We start from the raw sequence: 24,094 nt of genomic DNA, 5'->3' as shown, positions 1-24,094 counted from the left end.
GCTCAAGTGTTATGGCTAATTTAGATACAGCCATAACGAGATGTAGCTGTCATCTCAGGAAAAGGCTGCCCAAGGAAGCGGTTGAGGCACCATCCCTGGAGGTAGTTAAAAGACAGGTAGAAATAGCGCTTGGAGATATAGTTTAGCGATGGTTTTTGTCGGAGTTAGGTTGATGATTGGACTAGACGATCTGAAAGGTCCCTTCCAACCTGGGCAATTCTGTGATTCTAAGAGAGGTACTGAAAGACTCATGGACCAAATTGACATATCAGAGTTGACTGCTGAAGCAGTCATGAGTCTTCTGGCAGGAGGGTGCTGGGGGAAGAGGGGAGTTTCTCTGAACGGGAGATTTACTGCTATGTTCACAACAGGCTGAACAGGTTGAAATAAGAATATTTTTTTTTTTGGGGGGGGGGGGGGGGAGGCCAGGAAATCTCTCTCTCTTATGGTACAATTAGTTCAGAGTTGGCTTTCCTTGCACCAGGATGTGTGAGAAGAAGGCAACCAGAGAACAGCTAGTTAATGTTTCTTCTGCCTGCCCAGGAAAAGCAAGTTTTAAAACCCTTCCTGGCAGTGTGAAGCTGGGTTGTGGAGCTCAATGCCAGAGGAAATTAAGGAGGACAAAGGTATAAGTGAGTTAAAAATGGAATTAGGGAGGTTCATGGCGGGTAGTTTCCATGGTGGCTATAAAACGTAACTGTCCAGATGTAGATTGCTGATTCAAGTTCTCCTTAAATCTCTGGTTTAATAGAAAGTAGGAGAAATATATCCTTGTTTTATACTCTTCCTTAACTGCCTGCTCTGAGCCATGATCAAGGACAGCATTCAGGGTACTGGCACAACTATTCTTGCAGGTTAGGGGCCTTGGATTTTTTTCTCCAGAAATAGGAGATACTTGTTTCCGTGCATATTTCTGTGGGTTTTTTTGTTTTTTAATATTGCACTGAAAATAGATTTTCAAATTGTTACTCAGGCTCCGTTCTGACTTGCGTAAGGAGATAATGCACAGATGTTCATTAGGTACCTGTAGCGATCAGGGAAATTGGATCTTTTACTGCAGTCTTCTACTCTTTGAGCAGGTCTGTATGTCTTGGGTAGGAACTGAATTATGTATTTATCATTGCACATTCAGCTTACAGAATGGATCCAACTGGTGTTTCAATTTCATATTTCTAGAAACTGCATGATGCACCATTGTATACTACTTTTGTGATGGTTTATGTCCTTTAAAATTATATCATAAGCAGCTTCATTGTGAATTTGTTTATGTAATGGTGTGTCAGACAAGATGGAGGTAATAGATTCTGACTCTCTTTCGCTCCCTAATAAGGATGATGGGTTTTTTTGTCTTTTTAATTTCATACTGGTAAAGATAGAGGACTTTGGTTGGAAATAATCTATTTAGATTTTCATTTCAGATAATTGGGGAAGAAACAAATATCAGAAATAACTTCTTATGCAAATTCTTTGTTTCTGTAGCTTCTTGATAAATGGCAATCTTGGACATTTTTTGAATGGATCAATTAAAGCATATTTGAGCCTTACATGCCAGGTTTATGGTAGTATGCTTATGATTTCTGAAAAAAATGTTGCCAGCATATAGTGAATTATGCTGTTGAGTTCTTTGGGATTGAAACAAATATTTACAAGTGCATCTCAGTCCATTCTCCACCGCTCTTTGATTTTTCTATTCTCTGTTCCTGGAAGGAGAAGATAAGACTGGGGAGCTAGAGGGGGTGGGCTGGGGTGAGTGGGAGAGAGGTTAACAATACTGGAGGCAGATAACTATTTCACTTTACTTTAGGTGTTTAAAATTCCTACTTGGGTTTTGAAATCTAGTATATTTAGTAACGAAAAAAATGCTAGTATCATTAGCGTTTTCATTTACAGATAATTCTGTTTTAAGTTGTCTTTTCCCAAGAGTAGTTTTAATGTTGGTGCTATCTATTCCAGGAGAAGAGAAAACAAAGATTGCTTTTAGATTGGGGGTTGGGAATTTACTTAAACATGAATCCCTGAAGAGCAAAACCACTTGAGTTCTGTTTAGCTCTACCTTAATTGTGTTGAAATGTTTCAGGAGATAGTTATTATATGAAATATCATACATCACATAGAAATTTATGTGAAATTATTTTAGAGTATGAATCGCAAGAGTTACTCGAGTTACTAGTTCACAATTTTGACTTGTGCAAAAAAAAATAATCCATAAATTAGGGTTTGAACATTAGTTCTCTTGTTAACTAGCAGAATTATACCGAGATATATATATATAGTTAGTACGATATCTATACAGAATAACAACATTTTGGTGGACTTGCCCTGGGTGTATACCTCTTTAGCAGGATATATGCCCTGATCCTGAACTCATTTTCTGATTATATTAGGGATATAGATTGTTAAAGCCCAGTGAAGCCTGTGTTTTATCTTTATTGCAAATCTTGTTGGCATGCGAGTGCATATGATGGCCTGTGCATCCTTTGTCTTCTAGAATTCCAGAAACCAATGAACACTGTTACAATCAACATTTTATATCTGTTTGCACAGCAAAATTTAAATGACTGAAGCCTACAGATTCATAAGGTGTAAGCTTATATTTCAGATTTGGTTCCTGAAAATATGTCCTTTTCCTGGAAGAAGATCTGAGAGGAGGTGCATTGGGCAGAAATAGGCACAAGTTCCCAAGCACCAAACATCTTAGTATTTCATAGCTCTTCCCAGCTGGATTTCAACCTAATTTGGCACATATATCGTTGTTGACCTCAGACAGAATAATTCAGATGTTTGAATGTCTTAGATGTGTAGCCAAAAGCGAGTTGTCTTGTTGCATGTATTTTTAAACATCTGCAAGCTGAGCTGGGAAGCAGAATGCAAATTCTAGGACTTGAAGATACCTGTGAGGTTATGAAAATCCCTTCGAGACTGTGGGAAATCTTGGAGCTTACAAACACGTTTTTTCCAGGCACGCTGTATTTAGAAGTTCAGTATTTGCTTTAATTTCTAGTAACCCAAGTACAAATGACAATAAAAGTAGCTCATCAATATTTAATAGTAAATGTACAATTGAGATAATATCTTTTGTTGAACCTTTTAACGGCTATTCCATGAGGACTGGAGGAATTATTTCCTGCGGTTTGTATTTCTGCTATATTCAGATGCAGGAATAACTTGTTCATGTATGCCAAAAAAGTTTAATGTTGTAGCCAGAATTGGTTCTTGCAGTAGCTTACTCAGGTGGGTACCAATACATAGACAAGTGAGATTTCTAATAGACTGCTGAGGAATTCCCACGCCTCTTTCTTAGGAATAGGAAGGGGCTGACTTCTCAGCTCATGATTATGTGGGGTTTAGGTGGGGAGTTGAGTTAGCACTTTGAAACTATTGGCTAACATAAGGATGTGCTGTTTGTTTTAGCTTGATTAAATGCTGCATATATATAAGAATGTCCTATTTTCATTATACAGTAATTTTTGCTTCAGATACTCCATTCTCTGACCATGGTTCTTTAAAAGCAGTGTGAGGAAGCCTGCGTTTCAGCAGGGCGTCCTACATTCACCAGTTGGCCTTTGAGGGAGAATTGTATCTAAGCATTGATTTTTTAAAAATACTTACATTGTCTGCAACCATGGCTTTGATTCCTGGAAAGGATCATTTGGTCCTTCAGCATTCTAAAGCCTATAGCATGATCTCTGTTGAGATTTTCTACTGTGGAGGTTGTTCCCATAGGCACCTATAATCCAGGATTCTCTTGGCTGCAAAAACACATCATTGCTCTTTCTGTGATGGTAAACTCTTACTTTTGGCCAAACTCCTTTTTTAGTCATAGGCCCATACGACTCTTTTCTACCAGCTCTTTTCTACCCGCCGTCCTGAACAAAGTTCAGTTCAGTAGCTGGTGAAGTGACTTGTCTGTGCAGCAATTCACAGGATGCTCTCAAATCCCTGAAAAGTTGCAATCTGTTTTCAGAAACATTGCGAGCATTGATTAAAACAAAGATCGGTTGCAGTAAGGAAACAGGCATGTGCTATCATGTTTTAGATGAGTTCACATCATGTGCTATGACCCAACCTCGCAAATTCAGTAGGTTCAAAACTTCCCTTAGGCTTGCTTAGTTCCAGTCTGTAAGGTCCTTTGTTGTAAAAGCTGTTGTTTTGTGAAAGTGAAGGCAGCAAACTACATGGGCCCCGCAACTTTGTGAGTTCATTTGGCATGCCCATACAGGATTTGCTGCCAGTTTGCATCCACAGATGAGACCAAACATGCTGTCATCTCTCCACAGTGATCCTTTTTCTTCTGAAAAATCTTTTTTTTTTTTTTTTTTTTTAATAGACAAATATGTTAGTCTGGGAAAATAAGTTTTCTCGCCTTTGAGTTTTAGGAGAGTGGAGTGGAGTGGATTGCTTGAGGAAGCAGTAGAAATTGCCATGTGTTTCATATATTATTGGGTTCGTGTTTGCGTCCTCATCTTCAGTAATGAGGCATGCAGGAGCTGCTTCTCTGAGTAGTCCCCTCACTGATCTTATTGGACTAGACAATATCTAATAACCTGGCAGTGATAACTGAGCGTGGTATCTTTTGCAGTCAGTGAAGGTGAAGAGCTGTGGTTATGATCTTTTTCTCATCTGTGCCATGGAATTTACTTTATTTTTCTCCCACGTGCCTCAGTAAAACGTTGGCCTTGAGCTTCAGAAGCTTGAGGTGGAGAAAAAGGAGAGAAGTAACTGAGCTCCATTCCACAAAGTAAAATATCCAGGAACAGGATCCAGGTGGGAATTCAAGTGTATTTCTGAGCACTACAATCACCATATTTAGGAACAATGATTTGGCACCTCAGCAACCAGGATCAGGAAATGGCCTTAGCTGGTGTAATTTCAATTGAGGATGACAGACTGTAGTAGTTTTCTAATTATATACATTATAACAGGTTGGTATACAAACCTGATCCAGAAGAAATGTGTTAGAACTGCACCCTTATATACTTAAATACCTTTTAACATATATAGGAGTCTCTTCAAATCTTGGTTTGAAAGGTGCCAATGACTTACAAGGGATGCACACTGCATGGCAAAACGAAGTTCCTCAGAGACTGGCCGTTTTGTGATGTTGAGCTGAGAAACAGCTGCCTGAGCAGTGTTTCAGGAGAATGGAAATAAGGAAGGAGATCCGCTACAGCTTGTTTGCAGAGAACAATAGTGCATTGTGGGTTTCTGGATTTTTCTTCCCTCATAATTGTGACACTGTTGATTAACTCTGAAGTTTTTGGCGGTGTCTCATGATGAGGTAAACTGAAGTGTAGAGCCCGCTAAAGACCTAGTTCGGCTATAAAGTGAAAAAAAACTTAATTTATAATAAGCTTGAAAGGAAACCATGTTCTTGGGGGAAAAAAAATATTAATCGGGGTCTATCAAGTCAAGCTTTTATGTGAGTCTAAGTGTATTTGGCAGAATGGCTGTTCTTGTGGGTTTATTTCTGTCATGTCTTAATACTGGGCTTGTCACAAAGCAGCTCCAACTGTGTCATTTCAAACTAGGATGTCACCTATATTGTGGAAAACAACCTTTATACTTTCTATATCTCAGGCTTTGCTGACAGAGCAGCAAAGTTACCAGAAATCATCTTTGTCTCACCTTGCGCTTTCGCCCCACAGGTGCCAGGGACTTGCTGAGCCATCGCGGACCCTTGGCAGCGAGGCCGTGCCGAGCCTCTTCCCATGTCCTGGGGGAGCCCGAAGCCAGGAGCAGCAAAACCCTCCAGGGGGTAACACAGGTGCGTGAAAAATGTTGGGAACATGGCTCCGTATTGATTTTACATTAATGTTTGACATGTAGAGCGGGGATAATATTCCAGTGGCTATTACCCTCAAGACATGCACCATTATACAAAATAAATGTCAGCACTTGCCCTCCATAGCGCACGCAGCCTTCTAACTCACACAGTTAATTTGAAGATTTTGAAATTTTAGGTTGTCCACCCCTCTGTCCTGGCAGAGTGCAATTAATTAGTATGTCCTGGAATAATTATTAAAAATACAGTGTCAGGGATTTCTTCTGCTCCTTTTTGATGTTTTTGGGAGTCTTAGAGGAAGAATAAATATTCAGGCTATACAAGAAGGATGAATGTTTAGGTTTGATCTATCCTGCTCTTTCGTGCTCTCTGCTGCGCCTTTCCATATCTCGCTCAGCCTTTCTGATGGCTTCTTAGTAAAGGTCCAGTTTCAGATCATCAGTACTAGAGAGCACACAGAGAGAGTTGATGCTGAACATAGATTCATTTCCGATAAATCATTGGTAAAAGTCAAGTTCTGATAAAAAAACGAACCATGCTCTGATAAAACATGAGTCAGGCCTCATATTTGGAGATATATATTTACGGAGACATATTTTTAACAATTCCAGTATTTTTCGTGAATTTTGGTTTCTAAGCTATTACGATTGTGCTTCGGGTGCAAACTGAAGCTTTTTCTATTTTTCTATCAGTGAAAGGTGCATACCTCATAGCTGGAGACAGAAATCCCCTATTCTTTTAGTCAAACAAAGGTGGATAAAAAAGGGAAAAAAGACTTCCGCACTCTAGTCTCGCAGAGTATAAAGGCTGATAGTGTGGGAACACTCAGATTTGCAGAGAAAAGTTTTGTTCATTTTGACTTAGTCCTCTGCTGAGAATGACAACTGTCAACATCACTGTGGAGAACACTATCCACTGACATGTGGAGAGAAACATTTAATTAACGTATTTTATTGCCTGAGAAATAATTTAAATAATGTGAAATAATTTGATTGTCGCTATTCTGAACCTGAGGATGGGACTGGAAAAGTCCAGGGTGTGAGCTTTCCACGGTGACTGAAATCACCCAGACTGGTGGGAGCTCTGCATCTCCTGCACGTAGCTGGTACCTACTGGGATGAGAACTTGATTTTCACTCCAAATTTTCTGGAGCTCTCTGTTCCTTTCAGTGGTCTTTAATTTCTTATAGAACCAAAAAAAAAAATTGAAGTGTGTAAATTATCATGTTGGTAGGTTTTAGGAAAGGAAACATAGTATTTTCATAAAAACAAACATGTTTTTAGAAGAAATTCCTTTCCTTTGGTTGGAGAAAGGATTGTGTACTTCTCACTTTCAGTTTCCTTTGTGAGTTAAGAGAACAGAAAAAAGCACGTTGGGCTATGGTGGTGTATTGCCTGTTTTGACATTAAAGGAGTATACTTAATCCAATCCCTCTAAAGTAGTAAGAAGCAGTAGGGATACCAAATTAGCTGCTTAAACTAAATTAATTGTTTTTAGACAACACAGAAACTCTGAGTTGTTCACTTAAACGGGAGTTACCTCATGGTCTCTTCCCCAAGTTTTGGGCAGGTAATACGTTGAAGACTGAAAGAACAAAGCATAAGCTTCAAACATCTCTTCTCCTTATATTCTTTTGATTTACTGTACAGTAATTTATGTAAGTGGCTTCTGTTGCTCCTTTAATGACCACGTATTTTTCTTGCTGTGTTTTCTTGCATAGGATCACAGGATGACTACACAGCTACTTCAGTGATATCAGTAATGGACTAGATAATGTTAGATTTCTATACTGAAATATCTCCACAGTATGTAAAAAAAGGGGGGAAAAAAGATTATGCTTTTCATGCTTGAAGAAACATAACACTGATTAGAGCCTAGGTTGTTAAGATTAAGGCAGTTGAGAGGTTTTACTTGAAACTGTGCTAGCTTTTCATATCTTAGTTATAAAATGGTACACAAAACATTTCACAAAAAAATGAATAAAAATATGACTTTTGACTGTGTACCATTTTCAGTGTTCTTTGAAATATTGAAATATTTTCATTTCTTCCCTAGTAATCTTCCAAGTCTTAGAAAAATAAATTTTATTATTCAGAATAAGTTACTGTGCGTGTTTTTAACTGGATATTATGTTAAAAGTATTATTTCTTTTCTTACTGGCAGTATGCTTTCCAAGCTTTAGTGTAAATGGTACACCAAGTTAATTGAACAATATTTTTATATTAGTTACCCTGTTGAGCACATAAGCTTTTTTCAATGAGATAGAAAATGTATTTCAACTTTCAGTTCGACAGAGTCTTATCCAATTTTTATTTAACAACACTCTTTAATTCAAATGTTTTCTAAGAAAATAAAAAAAGAGGAATATGTAATGTTTTTTTCACCAAGGAAAACAATACTGAGAACAGCAGAAACTGTTTATCTGGAGTATAAAACATTTCTCTGCTCTTAGGAGACACAAATACCTTTTGTTTCATCGTATCAACAAAGTTCTCTTTTCATGCAGTGGATTATCGTTTGCTTATAGCTTCCGGTACAGAAAATTATTTTGAGGTGCAGTTTAGGCAGTAAGCCTGTAATAGTTTATTATATTGTGAATTTCCGTTGCTTGCTCCTATTGTGCAGGTAATGACTTTGGGGGCGGAGAGTGAAATGAAATTCCCCATTGAGTAGATAAACACCCATTTATTACTGCTTCTCTGGGTGCCAAATTATAGACTAGTTGATAGTGAGAACCTCTATCAGTTTTTAGCCTTTGACTCGAGATGAGTGAGGTAATCACATGACTCATATCACCTCCAAAGAAAAAGCTCCTCTTCAGAAAGAGTGGTTGAAAGACTGTTGCTGTATTATTAATAATAAACAGAGGCAAGACAGAATCCCTGATGTCTCAGAATGATGAGGTGAGGCTTTGAATTGTCCCATAGGAAACGGTTTTATTTTATTTATTTTTCTTCCAACAAGTTTTGCATTTCCTTTGTTGCCACAGGCAGCTGTAATGCTTTCAAGTATAGAGTACAAAATGCAAATAGCAACTCCGCAGTTGATCAGCGGTTGGAAATGTTTAGTGCCACAGAATGGCAAACCTGCCTGGAATGTGTTATCTCATACATATATTTCTATTTTGTAATACATCTGCTTAGGCTTCCTGGGTAGCTTTGACTAGTGAGGAACAATGTGCAGTGATGCTCACACTCTGCTAATGTCACAGCGCTGGCAAATACGGTATGGTAGAATACTTAACGCCAGCATCAAAGAAAATAGTATTGCTTCAGTGAAAAAAAATAAATCACTGTTGCTAATAACTAGTGATAGACTTTGAATTAGTGAAGGGTATGTAGTCAGACGTTCGTGGTTTCATTGACGAGAGATGACATCATTCAACGATGTCATTTAAAATTAACACTTCATAAGGAATCACCTAGGCTTAACTTGTAGTATCACCGCTTCTGTTTTGATGATTTAGATTGAATGCCTCGGCAGCCCTGCCTTGGGGACGGTGGCTAGCAAGTTTGGCTGGTAATGTTTAACAAGAGCCAGGGGAGGGATGACACCTAGCCCATGTGAGATGTGAGGAGCAAGAGAATCCCTCTCATCTAGTACATCCCTATTGCTTACAGCTCACCGCCACTGTCACTTCTTTCAAAAGGAACCAGTTACCTTCATAGCGTATTGCACTTCCTTATATTTCTTGCTCAACGGCAATAACTTTCTTCAGGGGTATGCACACATGATGTTTATTTTTGTGCCCCCTGTTTTTGAGTAGCAGCTCAGAATGGGTGTATTCAAATGTCTGTCAACCTAAGTACTTGGCTAATGAAATGATACGCTTTAAAAACAATATGCATGGGGTAGGTGATGTAATGATGCAAGGGTAAGTCACAGCACAAAACAGAGAGCAAAATTTAAATGAGTGAAGTTTGCGTTTTGGGGTTAGTTTTGTTCAAGTGATTTTAAGTTAGGCAGATAGTTGGGGTTTTTTCCCCATTCAGCAGTTTTATTAGTAAAAAAACTGGTGAGGGACAGTTTTAGTTTAAAACCAGCAGCACTCAGCAAGTGTTAAGTGCAGTAGGCAAGTGCCATTTGTGTATGTTGGCAGGGAAGAGGATAACGCTGTGGAAGTTAACAGTGTGTTTACAGTTGCATATCATACGTTAGTTGGTCCATGACTTTCATGCAAGTCCAAAGAAAACCAACCAGGAGGATCAACATTCTAGAAAACTTTCACAAGGCACACAATTTGAAAGAATTAGTCTATTGAAGAAAAGATTTAGGATTTAGATTCAAATACATGAAAGGTTGCTGCAAAGAGGAAAGTAATAAACTGTCCGCATTGTCTATGGGGAACAGGACAAGAACAATAACGCAGTGAAATTATAGTGAGGGAGATTTAAATTAGACATTAGGGAAACCTTTGTAAATGTAAGGTTAGTGAAGGACAGCAGCAGATTGACTGGAGATGCTGCAGCATCTCTGTTGGAGATTTTGGGAATGAGTTAGGCAAACATCTGTCAGCAGCAGGTTAGTGGTCCTGTTGGGGAGCAGCGGGGTGGGCGAGGTGGCCTCCTGACATCCCTGCCCACCCTGGTCCAGTTTTAGGCTGTGCTTGGGACCCAGTGAGGTTAGAAACTCAGAAATGAAACAGCTTCTTTACCCTAGACTGTTTTATGATTGTATGTCTTATTTTACTCTTGTTAGGATATAAGATAAAGCTTTAATATACTTTTCACCAGCAAGTTTCTGTAGCTTTCTTTTCCCAAGAAAGGTGTTAAGAGAATAGTCCTTGGATTTGACTTGCGAAAATGCAGCATGTCTGTTTCATACTTTTTAAACCTTGCTTTTGTATTATTTGGCAGTTGTGTTATTTGCTCATATGTTGTGAATGAAGTCTTTTTCTAATCATTTGAAACAAAATTTGCATATTGTCTTTGGGTAAAATTGAGCCTCAGAAATTTATGGCTTAAGTTCCATTTTAATTTAAGGAAGATTTGATGAAATTAATTAAAATGGGGGTGGCAAAACGCCCTTCTGGTTTTTTGGATGTAGGAGTGTATAAAGATAAAATCCTTTTTATTTTCAGTTTACGTGGCATTACATCATTTCCCGCAATCAATTTAAACTTTTGTTCTCTAGAGAAGGTGTTATTTACAGTAAAATCCTACAGTATTCAAAGTAGTATAATGTGTCTGGTTGCAGCTGATGAAGACATTGTTTTCTAGAATGGATGGTAAAGTTCAGCAGAGCATTAAAGAGGGTATTCTTGGAATCTCATATGTAGATACAGTCTAGACACTTGAATAATCAGCAGAGTCATTAGAATGTCTGCCTGTAAGTATGCCAGTGTTGGTGGTGAGAAAATAGAAATATTTCTTGCTCATCATTGTCTTTCTTCACCATTTTTCTTAGCGTCTGACCTTTCATGCTTAGATATTAATTTGCCCTACTTGTAGTTTGTCTTTCCGTTTCTTCTTTTTGTTTCAGTTCAACGGCTGGAACGGGAAAACAGTATTGGAGCCCCGTTGATGTATTTTCATTGAATGATAACAGAATGTAGCCAACTGTTATTATGCAGTCCTAATTCATTTTATTTACAGCACTGGAGATTAGAAAAGCACTTTCTAAGAGAAATCAAACCATTTTTTTTCACAAGCGCTTGTTCCAACATGCTCTTAGATTTGGAAAAAGATCAGTGCAAAGTTCTATCAATATTTTTTAATTAGGAAAAATTTTAATCGTGATCTCGGACTTCAAATAGATCTGTGGTCTTTCTGAGAACTAAAATAGTGGCATATGTGGCTCCTGCTTCTCCTAAGTCTCTTCTTTGAAAAGTACAATTAAAAGTGTATTTTTGCCGCTCCTGTCACCACACATTAGATCTACAGCAATTTTAAAGGGGGAATTTGCTTTGAGTCCAACAGGATGGGGCTGAAGTGCTACACATGAGAGAGAATATATTCTAGTGGGTTTTTAATAGATTTAGAAAAAACACTGTTTGTCTTACAGAAACAAGTAAAGGGCCTCCTGTGACACATAAGATTTTGTAAGCACACTGAACTGGCAATCAGCTAATCTCTAGTGTCAGAATGATATCAGTAATTGGATCCCCTATGAAACAGCAGGAGTCAGTGGTGGGTGGATTGTTTCTTTGCCGCGCGGTGCAGGCAGCTGAGTTCTCCGTGCTCAGCTGCGAGGTTGTGGAAGCACGATTGCCACACTACCAGGAGAATTGAGGCAGGTTTTTAATTACTGCTTTATTGAATTATTTGGTATTATTTCTTGCAAGTGCGCAATGAAGCACCATGTGAGAATACTAATTTCTACTTGGTTAATCGTGGGTGGTAGCACTTCCGCTGCATGCTTGTAGCCTGCTTGTGCCTTTTAGTTTTGTATTAATCATGAGAGAAACCACTTTTACATTTCTATAGCTAACTTAGGTAAATTTCTGAGTCAGAAATAACATTCTTAATGTGCTCCTGATATTATGATTGAAAGTCACAAGAGAGATTGCAGCTTTCCGGGGCACCACTATGGGAATGCCTCGTTTGAGAACAAAATAAACCCAAGATGTAGAAGGCAGAAGTAAGAAAGGGTTTTATTTTCTGTTGTTTGTAATACGTAGGCCTGTTTTGACCCAACTAATTATCAGAAGTCCCTGTTCTGCTGTGAGTATTTTCACCAAGAGCAATAACTCCTACAAGACAGATGTCCTGATATTTTGAAAGAGTGGTTTAAATATGTATGTGTATGGGTTTTTGCATCTATTTGATGTTTAAATTAATTTTAGAGACAGCCATGGATGTAAGTTGCTCTTTCTCTTTTAACTGCCTCAGTCCATACTTCTGTGAAATAGTATAGCATATTTTTCAAGCTGTTTAGAGGCCCTAAAAGGCTAACTTTTTAATCACTAAAGTGCCAAATAAAGCCAAGCCTTTGAAACTGTACAAAAAATGGCTACCATCACATAATGTATTTAGCATGACTTGAACAACAGCTTTAGGCTTTTGAAGTTGATTTTTTTCCAGCTTTGACATAATTTCCCCTCCCCCATCACCTGCAACCGTTACTGATGCTTGAATGAGTCAAAATACTGGGAATCTGTTTTCCTGTCTTATGCTAAATCTGGAAGACCTCAGAGTCAGTCCCTATTCAAATTATTCCCATTGAGCAGAATTGGCAACGGAGAATGTCACTGTGGGGAATATATATAGGTGGGGAATAGGGAATACATAGAGGGAGCATCTTAAGACGGGCTTTATTTATAATTGATGTTTGTGTGCTCTACATTTATACTCTATTTTAATAACTACTTAAGAAGTAAGCTTAGTTTCAGTATTTATCCTCCATCCACAGCGTCACTTTATTTGTTACTTTGCAGATCAGAACCAGGCAAATAGAAAAACAGTGTTGTGCCTTCTCAGTCATGTGCCATTGCTATATGCACTGTAACAACAGTAAACTGTTGTTTCATGCAGTTAAAGCAGGATTAAAACTGGCTTTGTAAAGAAATCAAGGAAGGATGGTTTAAGTTCAGTAAGTTTTAATAACTTCTCAGAGAAAGACAACTTTTGATCTGACTGGGCATAGAAAAGCAGGGAATTTCAAGACATCATTGCATCGTTCTAGTAGTCACTCAACCCCATTATTTGTCCTTGACTTTTGCAAAGTATATTTTTTTCTCTTTGAAATTACTTACTTCTCTTCCCAGAACTATTTAATAGAAGTTAGTTCTTTAAATGAAAGCTTTAACTAGTGGTGAGCTCAAATCAGTTTTGTCTTTTCTGCCCTCAGTGGTTAAATAAAAAAAAAAAAATCAGGCATACTAGGCTCGTTTTATTATTTGCCTAATGAATGCTACACACAGAATTAAAGTCTGCTTTCGCTGAGTTCTTAAATATCTAAGTATGTTTTTACCCTAGCTTTCCTGGCGTAAAGTCCTAGGGCATTGGTTCGGAGATGGGTTTGTGATTTTTCCTTTTTCTTTTCAAAACTGCTGCTCTGGTAGACACACACACACACAGAGGGATATGTTTTGGTTTTGTTTTGTTTGGTTTTTTTAGACATTGTTTCCCAACCACCACCTCCTGCCATAATTTCCCCAGTCTTAACTTTTTTGAAGCAAGTTTTCTGTGAGAAAGGCATTATGTGCAGGATTTTGCTGCAGCCACTTTTCACAGAGTGCTGCTTTTCCAGCTTTTTTTGGCAGATAGAGCAAAGTGATAAGATCACTATGTAGGAAAGCTGGACAAATACATCAGTGCTGTACTTGGCACTGATATTTTTCCAAATACCCCATTTTCTTAGTTGTCATTTTCATATTCCACATAATCCCAGTATCACAGTTTCAGGGTCTTCATCAGATCCCCGCTTGGTGGTTAGCGCTTCTTTTTTGATACATTTTTTCCAACAACATTATGCAAAAGGTAGTTTCCTTCCCTTTATTTTCTGTATGTGAGAAATGCCCTTTAGGTTTCATTTTACTTTGCCCAAATATACATTTTTTTTTTTTTCATCTGCTGTTTCCATGGCTCGATGTGCAGTGAGACAGCTTCTTGGTTGCCGGTGCCGGGTGGCTCTGAGAGGCTGCATTGACTAATTGGTCTCTGCCATTTTCTTGATCTTTATCTCCTTTCTCTTGCTTTCCCAGTTAGAGCAGAGCCTCACTGAGAACAGCCCACAGGAAAGCGCTCGCCTTGAGCTTCTGACAACCACCTCGTCTCTCGCCCAGTGCTATTATTAACGAAACAAAAGCAAAAGTCCTCATGTGGCCTTCTTGCAAGTAGTGAGGAGTCAAACTGGGAATTAAACATATTTTGCCTACATTGCAGCTGAGAAAGAAGCAGCTGAGTGATGTTTCTGAGGCACAGACTGATAGCCTTTTTAAGAACACCAGAGAGACGTTAGGTTTTTGATATTATGTTTAGGTTTCTTTTAAAATAAAATGATGGAATAGTATAATGTCACATTTAGTAGAGTAATAGTATTAAGAATTGACTCACAAGGTAGGTGTAGTATAATTACGATACTCCGTTCTCTCACACTATGTATAGCTTCTAGCATCCTTCTGCTCTTCGGATTGAATAAGTCCATACAGAAATGGATAGCATTAGCAGTTTCCATTAAAATGAAGGAAATTAATGCTGTGATTTCATCTTGTATTTACCTGCTTCGCTAGAATTTTCATTCAGTTTGAAAAGTATAGAGAAGAATGTTTCATGATGTTACTTTAAAAACATTTTCTCATGAATTGATGCCATTGTAGAGCAGAACAGTCAACTTTTTATTGTGGAATTCAAGTTGGGAATTTTCAACTGATACAGAGGCACAGAAAATTTGATGCGTTCAGATTTCAAGTTCCACTTTAGAAAAAGTGTACTCAGCAGACTACAGGCCTTTAACATTACAGTATCTAAACTGCCCTGATTCTGTCCAATCAAAATGCCCTGTAATTATAATATGATTGTGTTTAAAGAGTTTTTGCATTCATGATTGTCAAGAAATGAATAGCAATTCGACTGTTTTTCTGTGTATTTTCTTTTTCCTTAAGACAGACGAATAGTCCAAAGTTAAATCTTCTGGGGCATCTTATGTGTTTCCCTAATTAACCTACTCAAGGCTTTTTTGTTCACCTGGCTTTTTTTCTGTACTTCCTAAGTCAATGGTTCTGGACTAACTACTAGTCTGTTTAAAACCTGTGTATCTATTTTTATTTCTGACATAAATTCTTAGCCTTAGTTCCGTTGCAAAGTTTTTTGACCATAAATAGGTGTAGAATTAGATTGGTCTGCCATATTCCTGATGATCTGAAGGCATGGACTATCATTAAATCTTATGTGAACTGTAGCTTTCCATCTTATGTTCAATCAAACTTTAATTTACACCAGGGTAACATCTGTAACATCTAAACTACCCCGGAGTTAGGCAGGATGTAATGCTGCTGTTAGAGTAGCACAGTTGTCCAAGTGCAGTACAAACTAGACTTGAGCTGCTACAAGGTATTCTGCTCTTTACTTGTTGGAAGATTTGCTTGCTGAAATCAGTGCCAATGACTCCGGATGTTTCCCTCGTATATCAGCTTCTTTGGTATCCACAGTAGGTAGTCAAACCAATGCAGCTGCACAATGTGTTAAACATCACCAGCTACTGTGGCAGATGGCCACCAAAGTTGTTGGCCTACAGGCTAAATACTCAGTTAGCTTTAATTTTTGACTCTTGGGTCCGTTCTCCATTATCCTCCAGGCTCATGAAAATCAGTATAATTGTTTCAATCAAACCATCAACAGAAAAGTTTCATTTATTTATTTTAGACCTCACTTCAGGTAGCCTATGGGTATACGTATACATATACATAAAAAAAAAATGCTAAGTTATGTAGACTAAAGTTCATTAATAACTTAGTCTAATTGCAGCTTCCCCCCCCCCCCCCCAAATTTAAATTTGCAGAAGATTTAGGTTAAAAAAATATGGAAAGTTTGAACAATTGAATTTTAATTATGATCACTCAAGATGAAAAATACAGGTGCTAAGTTTCTTAACCATTTAAAAACATTTTAATTACTAATTATACCTGTACAAAACTGTTTCTTTAATGATCGTAAATCTGCAATCCAAGGACATGGTGTATTTTTCATACATTTCATGGCTTATACATGTATATATGTATATACGTATATACATACATATAATGTATGTATACAATACATACATTCAGAAATGACTTATAACAGTATATATATGTGTGTGTATATATATATATATAAAAAAAAAAATAACAGTATGTATATGTGGTATAGCACCAATAATACCTCCAACATTTTGCCAGTAATATGCAAAGCAAAAGTTTTGTCAAAGAAGTTTACTAAATTGTGGTTTTATTTGGCATCCCAGTGTTTAAGGAGAGAGCTAAGATCTGGAATAATTTCTTGGGAAAGTGAAAGATATCTCTTCTGGCCTATTGCTGCACTTGTGTTTGCTCAATACCTTGGTCTCGCAGCTGCAGGGACTAGGCTATAATACTGAGTATAAAAAGGCTGATATTGCTGCCCCATTCCCTCTTTCTCTAGTAGGGCTCCGAAGTTTATGCGGTCCCCAGTGCACTGGAAGTTGTGATGGGGACCTATGGGAATCAGAGAAAATGTGGGGAGCTCCAAGAAGACCAGTGGCCATATTGTTCACACATCTGTGCTCTGGGAGGAGCTGAGGTCCTACTGATGGATCCCACCAGGTGGGCACAAGGAGGCAGCAGATGAACTCTCTGAAGTTTGTCCCTTCTGCTCAGTGGTGGTCATGGTCTCTTTCTGTTGGTGTCTGTGGAGACAGGCCCTTTCCTTGACTTACCTTTGAGCTAGGGGGAGCAGAGCAGGACAGAGCAAAGGCAGCCCTGGACTTGGCAACTAAAGTCTTTTAAAATCTTTAAGTGAAGAAAAGAAGAGAAGCTTAGGGAGGAGAAGGGAGTGTTGCGTGGCCCATTTTGGCTGCTGTCAAATGCCTTTCTGCATTTCTAACTGGTCAGTATAGGCTTTTTTCTTAACAATCAAAATGGGTAAAATTCTGCTGTGTGTTATTGTATGGGCAGCAAAGACAGACAACTTTTGGGACCCTTTGACTTCAAATCTCTTAACTGAGTAGACAACACAAAATGAGAAGAGTTAGCACACTTCATAGGGGGAAGCAAAACGGAACTAGGCCAACTTACTCTTTGCTAGAATTGCCCATAGCTGTGGGTATATGTGGCTACCTTTTCTTTGCTCTTATTCTGTAAGCAGCTTTAAGGTAATGCCCGTCACAAAAAACAGAATAGAAAAGGATACTAAATGAGGAAAGCCTTTCAAAGACTTTTCTCAAAACTCAATCATGTAGTTTTTAAAGTGCATATTATGTGAAGTACCTACCATAGTTGTTCTTGGAAATGAAGGTAAGATTTTGAGAAGGAATTAGAAGATTGTTTATATTGGTCATGGGTTTTTATTCAATACCGTATGAACCCTTGTCTGCTGGTCAGTCAGGTTCATTTGCAAATATGAAGGGAGGGGAATGAGATGATTCAGAAGAAAAGCTGAAGAAAAGCCTTCTATTATGTAGTAGAAATCAAAATCCAAACTCAACTAATAGTGATTCAGTAGTTAGCAGTTAACGGTTATTATTTGGTCAATAGCAAAATGAGAAATCAAGATGATACCTACTTGGTATTTTTGGAAAACTCTTTTCCATCTGAAGCAAAACATATTTCCTCATGCTAATGGACGTTGTAGTTGCACAGAGAATGAAGCTGGAGGCATTTGGTAAGTTATCCTTTATTCAGTGGTCATGACTGGCACTGGTGGTAAGTAAGGCCAGATGTTAGATGGCAAGTCCTCTGTTTTGGCTACATTTTGTTTGCTTTTTTTTTTTTTTTAGCCTTTCTTCCTGTGCTGTTTGTGCTGGTGTAGACTTTTTATTAACTTCAGTGGATGTAGGATCGTGCCCTTACATCATAATTTTATTGAGTCTTATTGGAAAAAATGTTCACATAGATCCTGAAAATGTTTCACATTTCAGAGAAAACAGAATACATTAAGATTGTGTTTAGAGAATGAGGAAGAAAACTTTAAAGTAGATCATAATTTGCATTAATAACAAGTGCTAGAAATGTTTTCGTGCTTTAGTTCTCACTTGACTGGGGAGAATAGTAAAGAAGGAAAGCATTTCTTTGCCAGTGCTGTTACTCATTTGACTGTTCTATAATTACAGCAAAATTTCTGGCTGGTCTTATGGAAATGACTGAAAAATGTCTGTGAAAGTAAGAAAAACTTCTGAAAATTTACCATATTCAGTAAAAGCTCATCTAATTTTAATATGTGCTGTGGGTTCAAATTTATATCCCTTTGTCAGTGAGCTAATATGAAAGAATTTAATTGGGAAATACCTTTTACCCTTTTCCTCAGTGGGATTGTGCTTTCAAACCTATTCAAATTCATCATCAGTCTTCTACAAATCGTCTTAGAAAGCCCAAGGAAAAATCAATGGGGATATTTCCCTCAGGGTCCACCATACTGATTACAAAAATATCCATACTTAATACTGCGTTTATGCTTATATCTTCACAACTGATCATGAAACAGATTCAGTGTATAAATTCATATGGAGCCAATGATGTTGCAAGTGCTTCCAGCATTGGTAAATTTGTAAAGACTTGCATTTACACCAAACTGTGCTTCGCACTTCTGACACAAATACGTATGTAACTTCCAGGCCATATCACGTGTGTTCATTTTCTCACCACATGTGAAAAGTCTCCGAGGAGATATTATTGTGGCCTTTCGGTACTTCCAAAGGTCTTGTAAGAAAGGTGGGGGCAAGCTTTTTAGTAGGGCCTGTTGTGGTAGGACCAAGGCGTAATGGTTTTAAAGTGAAAGAGGGTAGGTTTAGACTAGATAAAAGGAAGAGGTTTTTTACGATGACAGTGGTGAAACATGGGAACAGGTTGCCCGGAGAGGTGGTGGATGCCCCATTCCTGGAAACAGTCAAGGTCAGGTTGGATGGGGCTTTCAGCAACCTGATCTAGTTGAAGATGTCCCTGCTCATTGCATTGGGAAGTTGGACTTGATGACCTTTAAAGGTCACTTCCAACTGAAACCATTCTATGTGCAAATCTGACACATCAGACTTGACAGTGTATATCGGAACATCTCCCATTTTGAAATAACTCTACTAATACTCTGTCATCTGCTGTAATAACCCTTTAACTTTCCTAGGGTGAATTACAAATGTTTGCACTCATGCAAAGCATAAATATAAATGTTGACAGTGTCATGCAACAGTGACTTCTTGTCATTCCCACCAGCTGCATGATCCTATAATATACAATAGCAGCTGGAACTCAGTTGTGAGATAAAAATCATACAGTTGACTTTTGGGGACCCCTTTTCTAGTGTTGCCAAATTCCTATGCAGTATGACATCGTTTCATGGGGTTTTTTTTCAGAAATTTTGCAAATCATGTGGCTGTCTGCCTTCTACTAGGCTTGCAAAATTGTCAGTGGTAATGTTTCAATAGAAGTTTATTTTCCTTTTATTGTTTAGCTTAAATTTTGCTGTGGTAGAAACTCGGCCTGAATTTTTATCAGGCTGAAGGTCAAATTCTTTTACAAATGAGGACAAAATTAGATTAAGTTCCCTATCTTTGGAGAACCTGAGTAATGTTAACAATTCTCCACTTCCTGATGCTAATTTCTGATGGCTACAAAGTGTTTCAGTGTTAGCACCACTGCTGTCAGAAAGGAGTGCAGTAGTGGCAGGGGAGACTTCTAATTTACACGGATATTTTTAAATCCATGGCAGAACGGTGAAGGCAGTAGGTGAGACAGATTTTCCACAATGTCCACCTTATTATAGACTTCTGTTGCCTGGTCTTATTTCAGTTTTACAGGCAAGGAGGTGTTAAATTTTGTCCCTTCTGTTCTCCTATGTTTGAATATGGCTCTTTGACTGTTCAGAAGTTATGTAAAATTACTGGCATCTTTAGCATCCCTTCCTTTTGCCCAAGAATGCTATTTTGCACAATGAAAAAAAAGGTTTCCTCTTCCTCAAACGACACTCATACACCAGGCTCATTTGCTCAGGCGTTGGAAATAGAGCATGATCGTTTCACCAGGAGCAACTGGCTGGTTGCCTTCTTAGGCGTTTAGAGACACGTTTGCTGCTCTGTGACCTGTTGGGTACCTTAAAGTTTAAAATTCACGCTGTTAGAGCTCGCTGGGAGCCGCAGGCATGTCCCTGAAGAGGCTGTCCCATTCATATCCAACCCAGAATTAGGGGGATTTCGTAGGAAGAATGGAGTTCAGAAAGTGGCAGCCTTGCAACAGAAGTCCAAAATCGGGTGCCCTGTGCTTCTTCCCACTGTGGCCAGTGTAACGTCTCTGCCGTCAGCAGTGATCATAGAATCATTTAGGTTGGAAAAGACCCTTGGGATCATCGAGTCCAACCACCATCAGTGATGACGCCCTCCTGGAGGGATGGATAACTGCAACTTGCTTGTTGTGGATGCTGGGTTTGTCGAGCCCTGCAACTTAAAAGCATTGTTTATTAAACCAACCGAACAAGGGAATTAAACAGATTATAGGCTTATCGTAGAGCAAGTGAAAGACAGAAAGTGCATAATTGGAAGGAGGAGTGTTTTGACAGCTTCTGCAGATGGCAGTAGACAGAAAGGAGGATTGCATTCCTAAAGTGTAACTTTTTATTAATAAGGCTCAAATAATTCTAGCAGCTCTTTTGACGGTATTGTATTTGTCATGAAAAGTATGGCTGGATTTCTTTCTAGATACTGTTATGACAATGGTACTTGGGCTTTTTTTCAAGATTCAGAGCACTTTCTGAGCGATGCCATCGTGCAGATCATGTACAAATTTTTGAAGCAATTCTTTGATTTGTTTTTGTAATGCTGTGTTCTCCAGAAGGACCGGGAGTTCACTATTGCCTCAGAGACTTCGCACTATTGTATCACTCAGCAGTGTTTTTATATTCAGTATCATGTCTGAAGCAAAATATGTAAATGGAAGATTGTTTCAAAATACTTATTTTTCAGAAACATATATAAACATAAAAATAATGCAGTGAAGAATTATTTTTTTTACATGCTTTTGACTTTTGCCTTTTAAAAACCAAAACGATTTCCTTAGGGATTTGCTTGTCTAAATCTATTTTCTCTCCAGCATATGAAATGACAGGCTATACAAAATGCCCAAATATTAATTTTTGTGGCATGTCTGTATATTCATCTGTCAACCTTCAGTGAATTTTCTGGTTTTCTATTAGCTTGTCCCAAACTGCTGGCAAGCTAAATTTCTCTAACAGGCATCAATTCACTGCATTAAATGCCTGTTCTGCCCTGCAAGACGTATTGATTATTTTTTTTCTCAGCAAAGTGACAAATACCATTTTCATGACAATAATAGAGATTGATTACGATTTTATGGAACAGAGAAGGAGACGATATTGCTGAGAGAACCTTGGGGCTTATAAAAAATTGAAAAAAATCGTTTGAATTAATAAAGAATTTAATGAATTCATCTGTTGCTGATGAAGCTGAAGCATTTTTGATATAATGAAAACTACAGTAAATGCATGATCATTGCTGAAGTGAGGCAAGTTTAAATGTATTTATAACATCTGGTGTCTGAAATTACTTGGTGAAATGCTAGTAATCTATTTCGAAGAGCTCAGACTCTGAACTCTTTAAGACTTTAAGATAATTTTTTCTGCGGATTTAGGTATGCATGATCACGTACGAGTGAATATTGCAGTGCTGTCTTGATCAGTGGAAGTTGAACCTGAAAGACCGAGGACATATTGTCAGGTTTTGTGTCAGGACATTTATTTTAAACCGAAAAAGAAATATATTTCTTTGGGTTTTGTTTCTTTTTTTTGTTGTTCATTTTCATTTGCATCTCATGTTGTTATCTCCTTTGCTGGCGATAACAAACTGTAGGTCAAACTCCTTTACCTTTGTTCTCACATCTTATCCACTCTTTAAATGAAGCCGGGCAGATAAACAGTGAGGTTTCAAGGTGAGACTGAATATTTGGATTTGACACAGAGTTAGATTATTCATGACATTGTATCAAAGCAAGTTATAACAACAGAATTCATGCTGGGTACAATAGCGTTTACAATTTGTATGTGATTTTATATATTGTCTTATCTTTAAACAAAACAAAACCTGTTTATGGACACTTTCATGTAGGCAGGGTTTTGTGTGTGTGATATGACTCCCAAACTCACCTCTCTCATTCAATAACCTTGTATCAATTTTAATACTTTTTTTTTCCTTTGGAAAATATATTTTCCTGACTGATGTACAGTTGAAAAACTAAGATTAGAGTATGATGGATGTAAGACTTTCAAACAAACTGGAAGGTAGGACAGTGAAGAAAAAAGATTACACTCGTAACTATAGTCCCTGAAATGGCACTATATTTTGCATTTAGTTTATTCTCTGATCTCCTCCATCAAGAAATATGAAGAACAATATTTTTAGTCTACAGCAAACTGAGTTTACAGAGACAAGCCAGAGTATTGTGCAAAACTAATTAGTTGTGTGTCTCTTGCATGTGTGGCGTGTCAGTATGACTTGGAAAATTTTAGTCCTGCCTCCGTAAAAAAGGTTGTAAATAATCACAGTTCTTAATAAGTGTTGAGCCAAAACCAAGTGTAGTTTGAGGCCAAACACAAAGAAGTGTTTCAGAATTAGGTGTGAAGGCATTTTTTTGGGTTTTGTTTAGCATACTTACAAGTATGTTCAGATGATTTTTTTCTTAAAGTCCCAGGTGAACTATAAAGCTTAAAGCTTGTTGTGTTTTGTTACTTGAAAGAATGAGATAATGTGTTGTTTCCCTTCTGCTGACTCTGTATAGATATATGTTGAAAAGCTGAGGATTTAGTATTGGAGGATGAAGAGCTAAGGATGCAGTATTCAAATAAAACGCGAAACAAATAAACAAGTACACACATCCCACTGTGGAACTTGCGTAGAGCTCAATGGTTAAAATAGCAATAGATCCAATTTCTGCATTTGACTGATCATGAGCTTCTGAACTGTCCACATACCACTCTAAAATTTTCTACTGTATATTTCAGTGCAAAAGTTATTTCAAGAGTGTATCTAAAACTGCCTAGTAGTATTTAAAGGAAGAGAAAGTGAAATAATGCCTTCATTATAAAAAAGAATGGCCATGACCTTTTAAATGACAGCTGTAGTACCAAAACAGCTGGGGACACAGGTCGAAATTTTTCAAGGTGGCAGCGTTTCTCAAGATGCTCAAGCGAGGTGGCATTTCTCAAGAGAAATGTCTTTGAAACATCTTTATGAAAATGGTTGTGACTTGGTCTGAAGGTATTGTGATTTTCCCATGGGCAGTAAAATTTTAGTAATAGTATATCCACCAGGTTACTTGGAAGAGAGCTTGGCTCGGTCTCCGCTTACATATCTTACGTGATTTTTGCAGGATGTACACCTGGGATTTGCAGGAGTCCTGGTGTCGTTCACTGTTGGCTGTAAATTGTAAAACGTTGGGCTTCCTCCTGACTGATTTACAGCGCGCTAACAAGCGTGTTTATGCCCCAGGAGGTCAGGCAATTGGCATTGCTAAAGATTTAGGAGCAATCTTAGTTTTCCGTAAGTTTTCCTCTGCTTGAAAAGAGAACTCTGTCCAAGTGTGATTGAGAGGCTGCAGTGAGACTTGTGTGGAGCTGAAGAGGATCCTGTGAGTCCTGAGAGCCGCCACAGCGCTGCATGAGTGTGCATTGCTTTGCCGCTAGTGTCTCCTTTGGTCCATGA

General features: G+C 38.1%; 1 long non-coding RNA gene across 1 annotated transcript in view; it reads left to right on the top strand.

Annotated features, from left to right (window-relative positions):
• The first annotated feature begins 5,651 nt into the window (after positions 1 to 5,651).
• The window catches only part of LOC134510633 (uncharacterized), a 52,164-nt gene continuing 33,721 nt past the window's right edge, over positions 5,652 to 24,094 (top strand). The window contains exon 1 of the long non-coding RNA XR_010069680.1: positions 5,652 to 5,764. This is a non-coding gene — a long non-coding RNA (uncharacterized LOC134510633). The remainder of the gene's footprint in view (positions 5,765 to 24,094) is intronic.

The sequence above is a fragment of the Chroicocephalus ridibundus genome, chromosome 1, assembly GCF_963924245.1.
Source record: "Chroicocephalus ridibundus chromosome 1, bChrRid1.1, whole genome shotgun sequence".
Taxonomy (NCBI): Eukaryota; Metazoa; Chordata; class Aves; order Charadriiformes; family Laridae; genus Chroicocephalus; species Chroicocephalus ridibundus.
Note: the sequence above shows the minus strand (reverse complement) of the source record. Positions and strands in the feature narration are given on the sequence as shown.